A 13,399-nucleotide genomic window follows, 5' to 3' on the forward strand; every position below is an offset into this window, starting at 1 on the left:
ACACAGAAAGAGGCAGAGACACAGGCAGAGGGAGAAGCAGGCTCCATGCAGGAAGCCCAATGTGGGACTCGATCCTGGAATTCCGGATCACGCCCTGGGGCAAAGGCAGACACTTAACCACAGAGCCACCCAGGCGACCCTGGGGAAGGGTTTTTAAGAGACATTCTGCTATGAAACTGAGTAAGAGGTGAGCCTGAGGAACTGTTGTTTGCTGGATGCTGCTGATTGCTGTTCAGTGCAAGAGCTAGCTGAAGCCCTGGGGGGGGGGGGGGGGGCGGGGGCAGAGGGCGGGGAAGGAAATGGTTTATGGGATCTATCATGGCATCTGCCGGAATTCTTTTGTCTAAGAAGGGAGAATCAGTAACCCAATCTCTTTTCCCACCCTCATATCTTCTGCAACTGTGTCCTGTTGACCAAACCCAACTGAAAACTAGTGGGCTAGTGAGTTCAGGTCATTCTCACCATAAGAGTCAGCTGACTGAGACAAAGACCAGAGCAGAGAAAGACCTATAATGGAGTTGAATGGGAAGCAAATGGACATTATAAGAATTGAGTCAATTAATTCTAAAAAAAACAAGACAATTGCTTCAAAGTCCTCTGTTTGATTTGTTATTGCATATGAGATAACCCAACAATGAAGCTGACTTGTTCTAGAAGACATTTTTGAAAGGTAGTCTTTCTGACCCCATGAAGTCATAAAGAGGGTATGATGAGCTGACAGGTCAAGAGAACTCTGCTATGCTTCTTTCTTGAGCTCTCTCATACTTTTTGGCTCCCAGGGACTGTGCTCTCCTCCTCTCCCCTCATCACCCTGGAACTTGCATTGCTATCCAGGTTTTAATCTGCTTCCACTGACGTCACCAAAACATCCTTCATAATAGACAGAGTTAGAGCTCTTTATGATTCTTCTGCCCAGGGCAACATTCCCTGAGGACCTCCCTAGTTCACTAAGGAAATCTGCTGGATCCTAAGACAGCCTGGCCACTTAAATCCCAGCTTGGAGAATATGGTTTGTCTGTCATTCTATTCGACTTTCCAAACTCTCCCATTTTAACCTGAGCCATTTTCTTCAGGATAGAGCTTATACTGCTCTTCTGGCTCATGTACCTTGTACCTGCAGCTTTAGGTGAGGGGGGCTTCTACCTCCAACCCTTACCCAGGAGACCCATCCCTGCAGAGACAAGCTTGCATGATCTCTCTGCAGGGTATGGGCACTGGCTAATGCCAATCTCTGAACTCAAACACTCTTTTCAGTGATGTCAGACTTGATTAGTGCTCACAACAGGATGAGATTGAATTTCCCAATTTTTTAGGTTAGCCTGCCATGAAGTCAAGAGTTCAAACATGTACTAAAGCTTATACTCAAAACTATTAGCTTTTAGATGCACTTTCCAAGGAAAATAACTCAGGAGGGCCCTGAGAGGGGGCTGGGGAGACTAATTCCTTTTGAGAACATCTAGGTCATGATGTTCATGTTATAAATCCTACTGGGGCAGCCGGGATTCTTACAAACTCATGGCTAAGAAACTGGCTTCCTTTTCAGTGACTTTCCGGTGTGTTCCTACAGGCAAGCACCCAGGGGCAATCACAAGCGGGTGTGAATCACTGAGCACAACTGTGTGCTCCTAGCTTATTGTAGAGCTCTGGTGCAAGGAGGGGAAGACAAGCAGCAAGGACAAAAAGTACAGCTTTCATGTCCTCCAGCTGCTACCAACAAATTGGATATAATTACAATTAGGACACTTGAGAAATTGAACCAGGAAAGTTCATCCTCTCATATTGAATTTTAAGGCGATTTCCAGTCATGTAACGGGGTAAAAGGAGGTCAATTTGAAAATGTGGTCAGGTAGGAATGTTGGTGTGAGGTTTTCTAGAGCTACTTATTTAACTGAGAGATTGCCTGAGAACCTTTTAAGAAATACCAGGATGTCTTGAAGAATCGTTCCATTTTCCCTGGTATTTGTTTTCTGTGAAATTTATTCTGCTGAACCTTCAAAACAGAAATAAGAAGAATGGGAGATATATTTTTTCTTCATTTTCAGTGATTGACTGTGACATAAAATATTCAGATTTAATAAATTGCCACCCCCTCCACAATATACTGACTCCTATTTTGTCTTGCAATTTGTGTGGGCTCCAAAAAGCTGCTTCTCTCCCTGAATTTTGCATGTGTTGATCCTGAAATAATTTTTTGATTATTGTTAGATTGAAGGCATATGAAACATTTCCATTTAAAACACGAGAAAAAAAGAAAAAGACGTGAGGCTGCAGCAGGATCGATCACAGAAAGTGCTCTTCCTGATAGCACAAGTAGGGTGGTGTATTGTTTTAATTTAAAACAAAAAAATTGAAAATGATTTAATTCCAGTTATATGTATTATTTTTACCATGCAGTATGTATCAGAACAAATAAAGATGAGATACTTTATTCTTTATTAAATGACTGGCTAAAACAAACTCTCACTTGGGTGTGTGTGTGTGTGTGTGTGTGTTTACAGAATTCATGACTTTGTATCATTTCCCCCTACCTTCCCCAACCAAATTACTCAACAAGGTAGATTTCCTATAGATAATAGCTTCAATTCTGATGGAAAGAAGTTTTTTTTCCAAGATTTTATTTATTTGACAGAGAGAAAGAGAGAGAGAGAGAGCACACAAACAGGAGGAGTGGCAGGCAGAGGGAAAGGGAGAAGCAGTCTCCCTGCTGAGTGGAGAGCCTGATGTGGGGCTCAATCCCAGAACCCTGGGATCATGACCTGAGCTGAAGGCAGATGCTTACCTGACTGAGCCACCCCGGTGCCCTGAAATAAGTTATTAACTGGACAAACTACAGTATGTTAGAACAGCTAAATAGGTAATGAGGATTTGTAAAGAGCTCTAACAAACTCAATCAGGAATTGTGGGTTCAAGTCCCGGCTCTGACATTAACTGCAGGTCATTGAGACCTTTGGGCCTCAGTTTCTTGTATGTGAAGTGGATGTAATAACATTTCTCAAATCTCCTCAGTCTTGCCTGATTTTTCAGGGCTTGCTCTTCCATTTACACAGTATGGCCTTACTGCCCTCCAGCCTACTTCTTTCCAGCAAACTGGTTTGCAGCATCAAGACCCCAGCGAAGCGCTCCTTCTCCTCTCTAGTGTCCCAAGTAAACTTGAGTATGCCTTCCTTAGAGGCACTAAGGGACTTGGCATTGTCTCTGACATGGGAAGTTTCCAAGCATCCTGGGACTCTCTTTGCATGGGAGTCTCCTTGACTAACCCTCATGCTCCAGGAGGTGCCTACTCCTTCCTCTTTGTAATGCGCAGCAAGGTTCACTTGATAATCAATGTGTGTGGGTTGAATTGGTGTGCACACCCTACCTGGCCAAGGGCTGCTGTTGGTTGTTTTGAAAACCACAAGAGAGAGAGAGTTAGATATTTACAGGAATAATAGTGATGCTTTGAAAATATCTTTGTTGCTTCTGGATTTCTTTCTGCTTGCACAGCTGTATAGATGGGTCATGGCAAATCTCACCATCTCTACGTTTCAGATATAAGAATCTGGTACAGTCATGTAGCTTTTTCTTTCAGGTTAAATAAGCCCCAATTCCTGTAGCCATGATTTATAGACCCCATTTTCCAACTCTTTAATCATTTTCATTGCTTTTCTCTGGAACTACTCCAAATTCTCCAAACATTCATGTTTCAGGCTGCAAACTGGACACAGTATTGAGATACTGAGTAAAAGAATTATCTGTGTGCTCCTATATTTAATATTCTTGTTTATACATATATGTTTCTTTTCTCCTAATCAATCTACAAATATTAACTAGGCACTTATGCTATACCTGACTGTGCTTCAAAGTTTTTTGGCAGTTTCAAACAATCTGATTCCTCTCTGTGAGACAGGCTTTCCTTGGTGGTATTACATGAAAAACATTACATTAATAAGCATCTGTATGGTAGTAATTTATATAAAAGTGAAGTGGCTTTCTATGTCATTAAACATACTTCCTCTTATCTGGTTTGTTTACATGAAATTAATTTAATAGCTCATCTGCTCCATGAATATAACAAGTTCACTTCTCATTCCACATTAAATTAAAGAAGGAGAAAATGATCTAATGATTTTCTTTACATTATGTACTTTTAATATGTTCCAGTTTTATTCTAACTTGTAGACTTTATTCTAGGTTAGCTGACCATTACCTTTTTTTCTCTACTGTTATTAGAGACCTCAGTTAATACTAAAATATTAAACATTCAACTACTTAAACATAGTAATATTATATCACTACTGTTTTATCTTTGAAGGCATTTTTCATAGCTATTATTTGATCCTACTAAGAACTTTATTGATAGAGGTAGAAATTATCACCATCATTGCCCGTTTGGTTACTCTGAGACACATCAGAGTCAAGGTTCAGTTAAGATCATAGAAATTAATGGAGAGAAAGGTGTTCTGACTTATATAGATTTTCCACCAGTGTTTCACAAAGCTTGAGAAAAAAATTGGACCTTTACTATTACATAAAATCTCTATAGATGAAAACTTCTAGGAAAGCTTAGATAAGATTATGAAAGTTGTAGTATATAACAAATGCTATTTTAATGAAAAATATTTGTAATGTACATATGACACTATGTCATATGATATAATCACACTTTAAACAATATAATTAATGTGTTAACAATATTTAGTCATAGACTAAATAGTAAGAGTTGTGCTCTCGTAAAACAGCACAAAATTAAAGATTATTTAGTATTGGTATTAGTAGCAGAAATATCTGCTAATCAATCTATCATCTGTGATTTATTCATTTTTTAAAAAAGATTTTTTATTTATTTGAGAGAGAGCAGGGGAAAGTGGGGGGGTGGTGGTGGTGTGGAGCAGCAGAGGGAGAAGAAGAAGCAGACTCTCGCTGAGCAGGGAGACTGATGTGGGGCTCTATCCCAGAACCCTGAGATCATGACCTGAGCTGAAGGCAGATGCTCAACTGACAGAGCCACCCAGGCACCCTCATCTATGATTTATTATAAGAAATTGGTTCAAGTAGTTATGGAGGCTAAGAAATCCCAAGACCTGCAGTTGGCAAGATAGAGACCCAGAGGAGCCAAAGGTATAATTGCAGTCCAAGTCCAAAGGCCTCAGAATCTGGAGAGCTGATGATGATGATGTGTAGTTCAGTCCAAAAGTCAGTAGGCTCAAGACCTAGGAAAAGCCAATGTTTCAGTCAGAGTCCAAAGGCTGGAAAAGACAATGTCCCAGCTCAAGGGGTCAGGCAGGAGGAGTTCCCTCTAATTCAGTTTTTTTTTTTTTTTGGTCCTATTCAGATCTTCAGTTGGTTGGACGAGGCTCATTCACATTAGAGAGGACAATCTGTTTTACTCAGCCTACCCATTCAAACATTAATCCCATCCAGAAACACCTTCACAGACATACTCACAATAATGTTTGGCAAATGTCTGGGAACCCCATGGCCCAGTCAAGATGACATATAAAATTAACCATCACAAGATACATGATGAACCTTTAAAATCTTAACAGTATGCCTGTGTACCTCTGTGATTATGTTATAAACTCACTTAGAAGTCTTATCAAAATTTGAATTTTGAGGCTCTCTAAGCACATTAATCGTGGGCCAAATGTCCTTTCTGATCTTGTATTCTGAGAGGCCTTGCTTTTCACTATACTATCTGGTGCCAACTGATTCATTTCTCAAGATAGAGATATAAGGAAGCTACCAGAAGGTTAACAGAAACCAAGCATTATTGTTAACCTGCTATTTGCTGATGTCACTGTGGAATCAATTTTCTTTGATTTTTTAAAACTCCTCTCATGTACTGCATCAAGTATGCTTAAATATGTAAGAAATAAAAACTAAAGCCTTATTTTTGTAGATAGTTTGTCAAGATTGAGCCAAACATACATTCCTTTCTCTGGTCCTCTGCAAAATTACTGCAAATTTTGTTCATTTCTGTGAGCAAGTATTTTTAAGGTTTGTGAAAATTTTTAGAAAATTTTTAAAATTTAATTTTAAGACCCCGTGGTTTTAAAAAACAGCTTTATTGTGATATAATTTACATACCATAAAATTCAACAAAGTGTACAATTTTCCTGGTGGGTGAAACCATGGACTCCTTGAGGAGTCCCCCTTGGCACTGAGCTATGCTGCCCTGGGGGAAGGCTGACATAAGCAAAGTGAAACTTTTATTTTACACCCTTCAATGTGTCTATTTTTGTTCTTTTGCTCAAAAGAGGTACTGTCATCTCGCCACTGGATTCCCAGACTTCCACAAGGGTATTCTTGTCCATTTATGGTTATCAGGATTGACATTTCTATGGAGGTATGAGGGCTGGAATGTCCTGTTCTGTCATCTTGCCGACATCTTGCATCTGCATTTCCCTACAGCAAATTTGATGTGCCTCTCCCCTCCAGTTTGGTTGATAATTGCTGGCCTAATCAGAAGACCATTAGTTCTTTCCATATTCATCTGGGCTCTGGGTGGGAAATGTGTGGCCTTTTCTTTGAACACTTTTTGTGAGAAATGTGACAGTGGTGAGATCAAGATTCTCTGGAGAATCTAGAGAGTAAAGTGGCCCCTCCCTCTGTGATGATACAAAGCTTAGATTTTTCTAGACTTGAAAGGAATGGTGTAAACTTGCAGAAATGTCCAAGAGATCTTTCTGTGATGACAGAAAATTTCTATACCTGCAGCATATGGTACTGTAGCCACTAGCCACATGTGGTATTGAGCTCTTGAAATATAGCTAAAATCAGTGCAGAACTGAATTTTCTACTTGAATTATGTTTGACTTAAAATTAAATAGCTACATGTGTATGGTGGCTACTGTATTGGACAGTGCTGATCTAGAGAATCTTTTTCTTTGTGTGTATGTTGCAAGGTGGGTGGGAGCAGTTGAATTGAGTAAACCTAGATAAAATTTTCTCTTAGGCAACTCAGCCCCAGTGGATTATAAAAAGATCTAGTGGTTGATTTAAAAAAAAAAAGTGTTTTAAGAAACGTTCAAAAGAATTTCAAAAGTACAGATCCTTATAAATCTGTAATCTAATTTATGCATCTTAATTTAATCATCAATCCTCAAAATAAGTGAGCATAGAATTAAATCTAACCAATTTAAATCATCTTGAGTTTCAGGTGTGTTATGTCTGAGAAAAGGCAGAAAGTCTGGACATTTTGTCATCTGTTCTAACAGAGAAGATAATCTTTAATATCATCTTTCTCCTTTTGTCTTAAGGAAACTATATATATATATAAAGCTTATTTTTAATATTAGTGAATAATCTTTCAATACTATCAGATAAAGTTTTTAAAGATTTTGGAAAAAAAGATCATTTTAAATAGGCTTTTAGGGAAAATGACCATTGTGAATTGTTTTTTTCCCCATTTCTGAATCCCCATGAGTGTTTAAGGGGAAGCACTCTGTGAGAAATGCCTCCCTCCCACTGTGGACATTCTTTAGTCATTGGCCAATGTGAAGAGTTAAATGTCTACCTGTTTTGGCAGCACAAGGCTGCAATCTTGCCTGAATTCTGCTGTTCTTTGATTTCATCAAAAGGCATATTTGCATATGGACTGATAAGGCACCTTGGCACTGAGATCTTGGATTTCATACAGGCACAGATTTGGCACAGGATTGATGAAAACTCAATTATGATTTATGTCTATGCAACAGAGTTTCCTATTGATTACCTGCCAGAACCATGATAAAGCAATGTTAGGCCTAAAGCCAATTCTTCCTGACTATAATCTTTCCTTAGGTTTTGTATTCTATGTCCTTGCTGCAGTTTTCTGAATATTTGTGAGCAACAATGGTTCACAAAAAATGATCCTTGGATATGCAAATTTGTCTGTAATAAAGGATCCTCTTCTTAGAGCATAGGTTTACTTTGTATTTACCTTCTAACCATTTGGGATTTATCCAGCACCTGCTTATGTGCATTGTATTGTTCTAAGTTTTATAGGACATAGAAGAAATAGATAACTTAGCTCCTGTTTTGAGGAACTTGCCTATAGTAATCTGGAAGAGGTAAGTTGTCTAGAGATGAAGACACAGGTCCAAGAAGCAGTTGCCTTCTAATATTGATGTTGGTGAAATGAGGCAACTCGAGACAATGACCAGAGTGTGCCAAAACTAGACTGTGAGGCTTCTTGGTTATGATCATGAAAAGTAAAAGGAATCACAAATAGGTAGAAGGAATCTGGGATAAGGATCATTAAGGGAGTTCTTGTGGAAAATCTACCTTCCTTGATAATCAATTTCCTGCTGAGACGGTAAGCATTTTACTTTTAATACTTAGAAATACCATCTTTATTTGAAATGTCTTACTTTAAAATATTTAAAAATATCTAACATTAACATAGTGGGTTGTGCCCTGTTCTAAGTGCTTTACACATATCAACTCATTTAAATTTCAAAACATCCCTGGGAGAAGGTTCTATTATTGTCCCCATTTTACAGACCAGTTAACTGCAGATCAGAAACAATAAGAGACTTGTTTAAGGTCCCATAGGTAATGGGTGGTGGTGCTGGAATTTGAATACAGGTAGTGTGGCTACATATTCTGAACAATCAGTCACCACCTTACATGGCCTCTAATCTGGGGAGAACAGAGGGGCATATGCTATGGTTTATGTCTTGGTTCCTCAAGGAGGATCAGAGGTGACTGTTTCTCATGGTGAGTGCAGAAAGGTATTGTTCCTTAATTTAGGATGACCCAGGGTTGGATAGGCAAGCCGCCCTCCCACTGCTTGAAACAGCCAGTTCTGAAGCATCTTTCTCAATTCTGCAGAATTAGTGTAGTTAGTGTTGTATTATGGGTTGAATTGTATCCCCTCAGAAAGATATATTGAAGTCATAACCTTTAGTAGTTCAGAATATGAACTTGTTTGTAAATACTTTACAGAATGATAAAGTTATTTTGTTATGGTAGCCCTAGGAAATAATATAGGTTGAAAGTGGTTTTCAGGTGTGTGAGGTGGCCTCCCATTATTTGAAGACTACTTAGACTCTCAAGAGGGGATCTAATTTCCCCTTTTCAGGGAGTAGAATAACTTAAAACCTCCACAGAGAGGTTAATGAGGTATCACAGGAAAAAAAATCTCACGTGATCACTGAGGACCTCAATTAAAACTTATTTCATGTTTATCAGCACCTCAAAAACACTCACCTAAAAACATAATTTGTGTCAGAATCTGAGTTAGGCTACTGTTATTAGATATTGTAGTTAGGTTCTAGGGAAGATTCCCCCCTCCCAAAGCTTTGGAAGGCCTCCCTCTCACCAACTTTATCACCATTATTTATGGTACAGGGACAATCCTACTTGATTGGATGAATATAATTTATTCCATATTCTAAAAGGACAATACTCCCTATTCAAAATGGTAGCCTTCTTTTATTGGACAATAGTCCCAGACTATATGCCAGGTATTTGATTGTCAAGTTACAAGCTAGTTTTCATAGGTCAATGTTTTATATGAGGAACAGAAAGCACCAAGAAAAGCTCATTTCTTTATAGAACATTGCCATCTTCTTTCTTCTATCCTAGAAAAATACATTAGAGATGTCAAATTGTTGCTGTATTTATTGACAATTCCTTGATCTTTATTCTTACGTACAAGATTTGGCCGGTTGGAGAGCATGAGCTCAATCTAGACAGAACCTCAGGTACAGATACTTTTGCAAACCTGGCCCTATTATGGCTCTGCTCGGATTGGAGCCAATAGGAACAGTCTTTCAACACAGAAGACCATAGCCTTTGGATTGTGTTTGGTTTCCTTTCTTTGAAACTTGGCTCTTAACGATCTGGTTGAGCTCACTTCAACCCCTCCCACTCCTGGCTATAGAGAAAAGTCGCACAAACATTCTTTCTTACATGAGTGTTAGGGCTCTATTATTTCAAGCAAGGAGTGGCCTGAATAGGCCTCTGACCCCACTAGCCAATTATCGCCCAAAGAAAAGGCCACTGATAAGGCTCTTAGCCTTTTTCTTACTTTTTTCTTTTTCCAAACAAGTTATGTCTTTGCTAGATATTCTCATCTTTTAGCATGTTTATAAATAAATAACAGTCCCACACAACTTGTTGCTATTTCCTCGATGAGCATTTCATAATGGTTTCCCTTAGAGCACACAATAGAAAGCATTTTTCTCAAAGCTAAAGAGGTTTTCAGTACTATGTTGATATTTTATTTTGCTAAAGATGGGTGTTTGGTTATATTTGCTAATCAGGCTAATATTAGATGGAGTAGAATTTTGAGGCTTTACCACTTTTATCTGGGTTTGCAGTGGTTTCAAAATAATTTTCTTAAAGTCATCCTGGCCTTGATAGAACTCCCAATGTTGACCTTATAGAAGGGTGGCCTGGATGTCCATTCAGTGGATATTTGCTTGATGGAGTCCCCAGCTTCTGCAAAAGGATGTGGGCTCTAACTCCAGCTCTGGGGTCTGCTTGGGCACTGGAAGAAGAATTCAATGGTCCAGGGAATAGACATTCTCAAAACATTTGCCATCACCACACAATATCAATCAAAAGCTAGATGGAACAGTATTTAGAGAAGGTTACTAAAATTCTTCCAATGCCAGATATTCTGAATTAAATCCTTAGATCCAAGCTGATAAGCAGAGGCTGGAACTCTGTTTCTGTTGTGCCAATCATCTCTGTCTTCTCTTTCCCCCTTTCCAGAAGAAAACTTTTTCTCTGTATCAATCCATGTATGTGCCAGTAGCATATATCGAGTTATTTTAATAAGCAGCCCCGTGGATCTTGTTGTATGAATTGTAAAGAAGCTGTGATGATTGTTCATTATATCACCTACTTATGAGGATTCCAGGGAAAGTTCCTATCTTGTCTGAGTACCAAGAACAATTAGACTTCCCCAGGAAATTTGGATTGTTGGTATCTTATGGACACTGTGAATTGCATAACTTTTCATGTTGGCTGCCAGAAAATTTAGGACCAGATTTATGGCCCACCTATTGCACACATGTGGGTTATTATGATATGCATTTTTCGACTCATTCCTGGCTCTGCTTCTACTCTTGTTTTACTTTCTTCTCTTGCCCCACTTTTAACAGATGCCATAGGGTTATCTTTGATGTGTCTTGTTGTAGGCTGTTTCAAATCTTTTCAGGAATAGGGCAAAATATGAAAATAAACACATAAACATAAGTGAAATAATCTCAAATAGAGTTCTGAAGGGAGAGTTTGCAGATTGGTTGGTGAAGAGAAAATAGGGGTTTCCAGATGCAGGGAGCAACGTGAACAAACATAAAATCTTCCTTATTACAGTTAAAGTGATGTAGCAAAGCTGTTCAACGGAGATCTCTAAAATAGAACGTGGAAAAAGATGCATGATATAAAATGAAATTGCATCTAAAATCTCTGTCTGAAATATTTTATTTTAGGAATAAATTTGTGAAAATATTTTAGTTACTCTACATTGGAATGAAACTTAGAAATTCTCTGAAAAAAAAGGGAATCAAGATAAGAGAATCATATTAGTATATTTAGATTAATACATTTTTATATGTTATTTAAATACCTCAGAAAGAGTTAGGTGAAGACATTCTTTCAATTTTATTCATGCCTTCCAAAGATCATACCTACATCTATGTGAAAAACAAACATGGGAAAACACCGAACATTTTATAGTGAGATTAGGTCTAAATTGGAAATTCAAATGAATAATGATGGTAATAATTCAAAGATAAGAAACATTATGTCTACTTTACTTACCTGGAGATCTTTTAATCTTAAAGCTCAATTTTCATCGAATGAGAATGAATCGAATGCCCATGAGATTTTGGGCATTGTATCTAGTTTATTATCGCTATAGCCAAAGTATACAGCTCATTGTCCAGAACATCGTGGATTATCAGTATGCCTTTGTTGAATGAATAAGTGAATGTGTGAATGAATGAATGAAATGAAAGCTAAGTTTAGACTGTATTCGTACAATCAGGGTTAAAATGATTTGGCTTTAAAGAAGCAATGACAGGAACATTTGGTTTTGCCCATTTGGAGAATATAGGCTAAGATAAAATTCCTTATAGAGTTAATATCCCAGATAGCTACTTAAATGTTACCATTTCTATGATAATTTGAAGACCTCTTTCCTTCCACAGTGTGGAGCCTAACCCACGATGATAATTTTGTGAAATAAATATCCTGTTGCTGTTAGAATAATGAATGCTAATGGTGTAATGAACTTGAAGACTGTTAGCTACTCCCCATGGAGGGGAGAGGCTAATGACTGGGAAGTGATACATGTGGCCCAAATCACTTGGCTCCATTTTCATGGAAGCTGTGTGGCACAGCAGTTACATACACTCACTCTGGAGACAGGTAAGTCACCACTAGAGTCTGTTTCATCTCTAAGATGAGAATAATAGTTTCTACCTCATAGGATTGTTCAGAAAATATGATGAAATAATGAATGTGAAGTATTTGGAAGAGTGCTTGGTATTACTGAAATCAAGGGTTCCAAAGTATGGCCAAGTTGTATTATTAGAAAGCAAAGTGTAATTAGCTTGAGAGTTCAAAGTCAGCTTTCTATATGAAAATTTCCCTCACACCCGAGAAGAATGGATTGCTTCCTTTTCTAAAACACCTTTTATGCATGCTAACCCCCCCCCCCCTCAAATAGTGACCCTTTTCAAGATAGGGTCTGCCTGCATGTTAGGCAATTTAAAGTTGTCTATTAATTTTATTTCAATAATTATCAATATTATCCTTCAATGAAATTAATGCAGTCATCTGAGACCAAGACACTGTACACACAGATGACTTAATGATTCGTTCAGTTATTCAAACTATGATTTTTTTTGCCCTTAACTGTTTCAGAGAGGAATAATTTAGTCATACTGACTATTTGTCTAGATAAGGGTTTTTCAAACTTGGCATTATTGACATTTTAGTCTGGATAATGTTTTGTCCTGTGCAGTGTAGGAAGATTAACATTATCTCTGGCCTCTATCCACTAGACATCTGTAACACCTGCCTTCCCCACCAGTTGTGATAGTAAAACATGTCTTCAGATGTCGCTACAGGTATCCCAGAAAGCAATGTCCTCCCCAGTTGAGGACCACAAAAATAGATTACATTATGTAGTTGCTTCTCTTTATTGTACTTTATAATGAATCTCTGGAATATGCCCTGAAATAAGATCATGGAATCTTCTTTCCAAGGCTATCTACACACAGAATGACGATTCTCAGTTCTGGAAGGTACAGAGAGTTGGATCAAGTGGCCTTTTCAGGTAGCTCTCAATTCTCTGGATTGATGATCAGATCCTACAAGCCTCCTTGGGGGAGTCCTCTGCTTTTCTGCATATTTAAATATTTAGCATGCAATCTTCATGTTTACCCTTCTAGGATGTATCATATAAAGGACTCTAGCT

General features: G+C 38.2%; 1 long non-coding RNA gene across 1 annotated transcript in view; it reads left to right on the forward strand.

Moving 5' to 3' along the window:
- The first annotated feature begins 12,134 nt into the window (after positions 1 to 12,134).
- Positions 12,135 to 13,399, forward strand: part of LOC140600704 (uncharacterized) — a 42,877-nt gene continuing 41,612 nt past the window's right edge. Inside the window, exon 1 of the long non-coding RNA XR_012003867.1 lies at positions 12,135 to 12,345. This is a non-coding gene — a long non-coding RNA (uncharacterized lncRNA). The remainder of the gene's footprint in view (positions 12,346 to 13,399) is intronic.

The sequence above is a fragment of the Canis lupus genome, chromosome 12 (genome assembly GCF_048164855.1).
Source record: "Canis lupus baileyi chromosome 12, mCanLup2.hap1, whole genome shotgun sequence".
Lineage (NCBI taxonomy): Eukaryota > Metazoa > Chordata > Mammalia > Carnivora > Canidae > Canis > Canis lupus.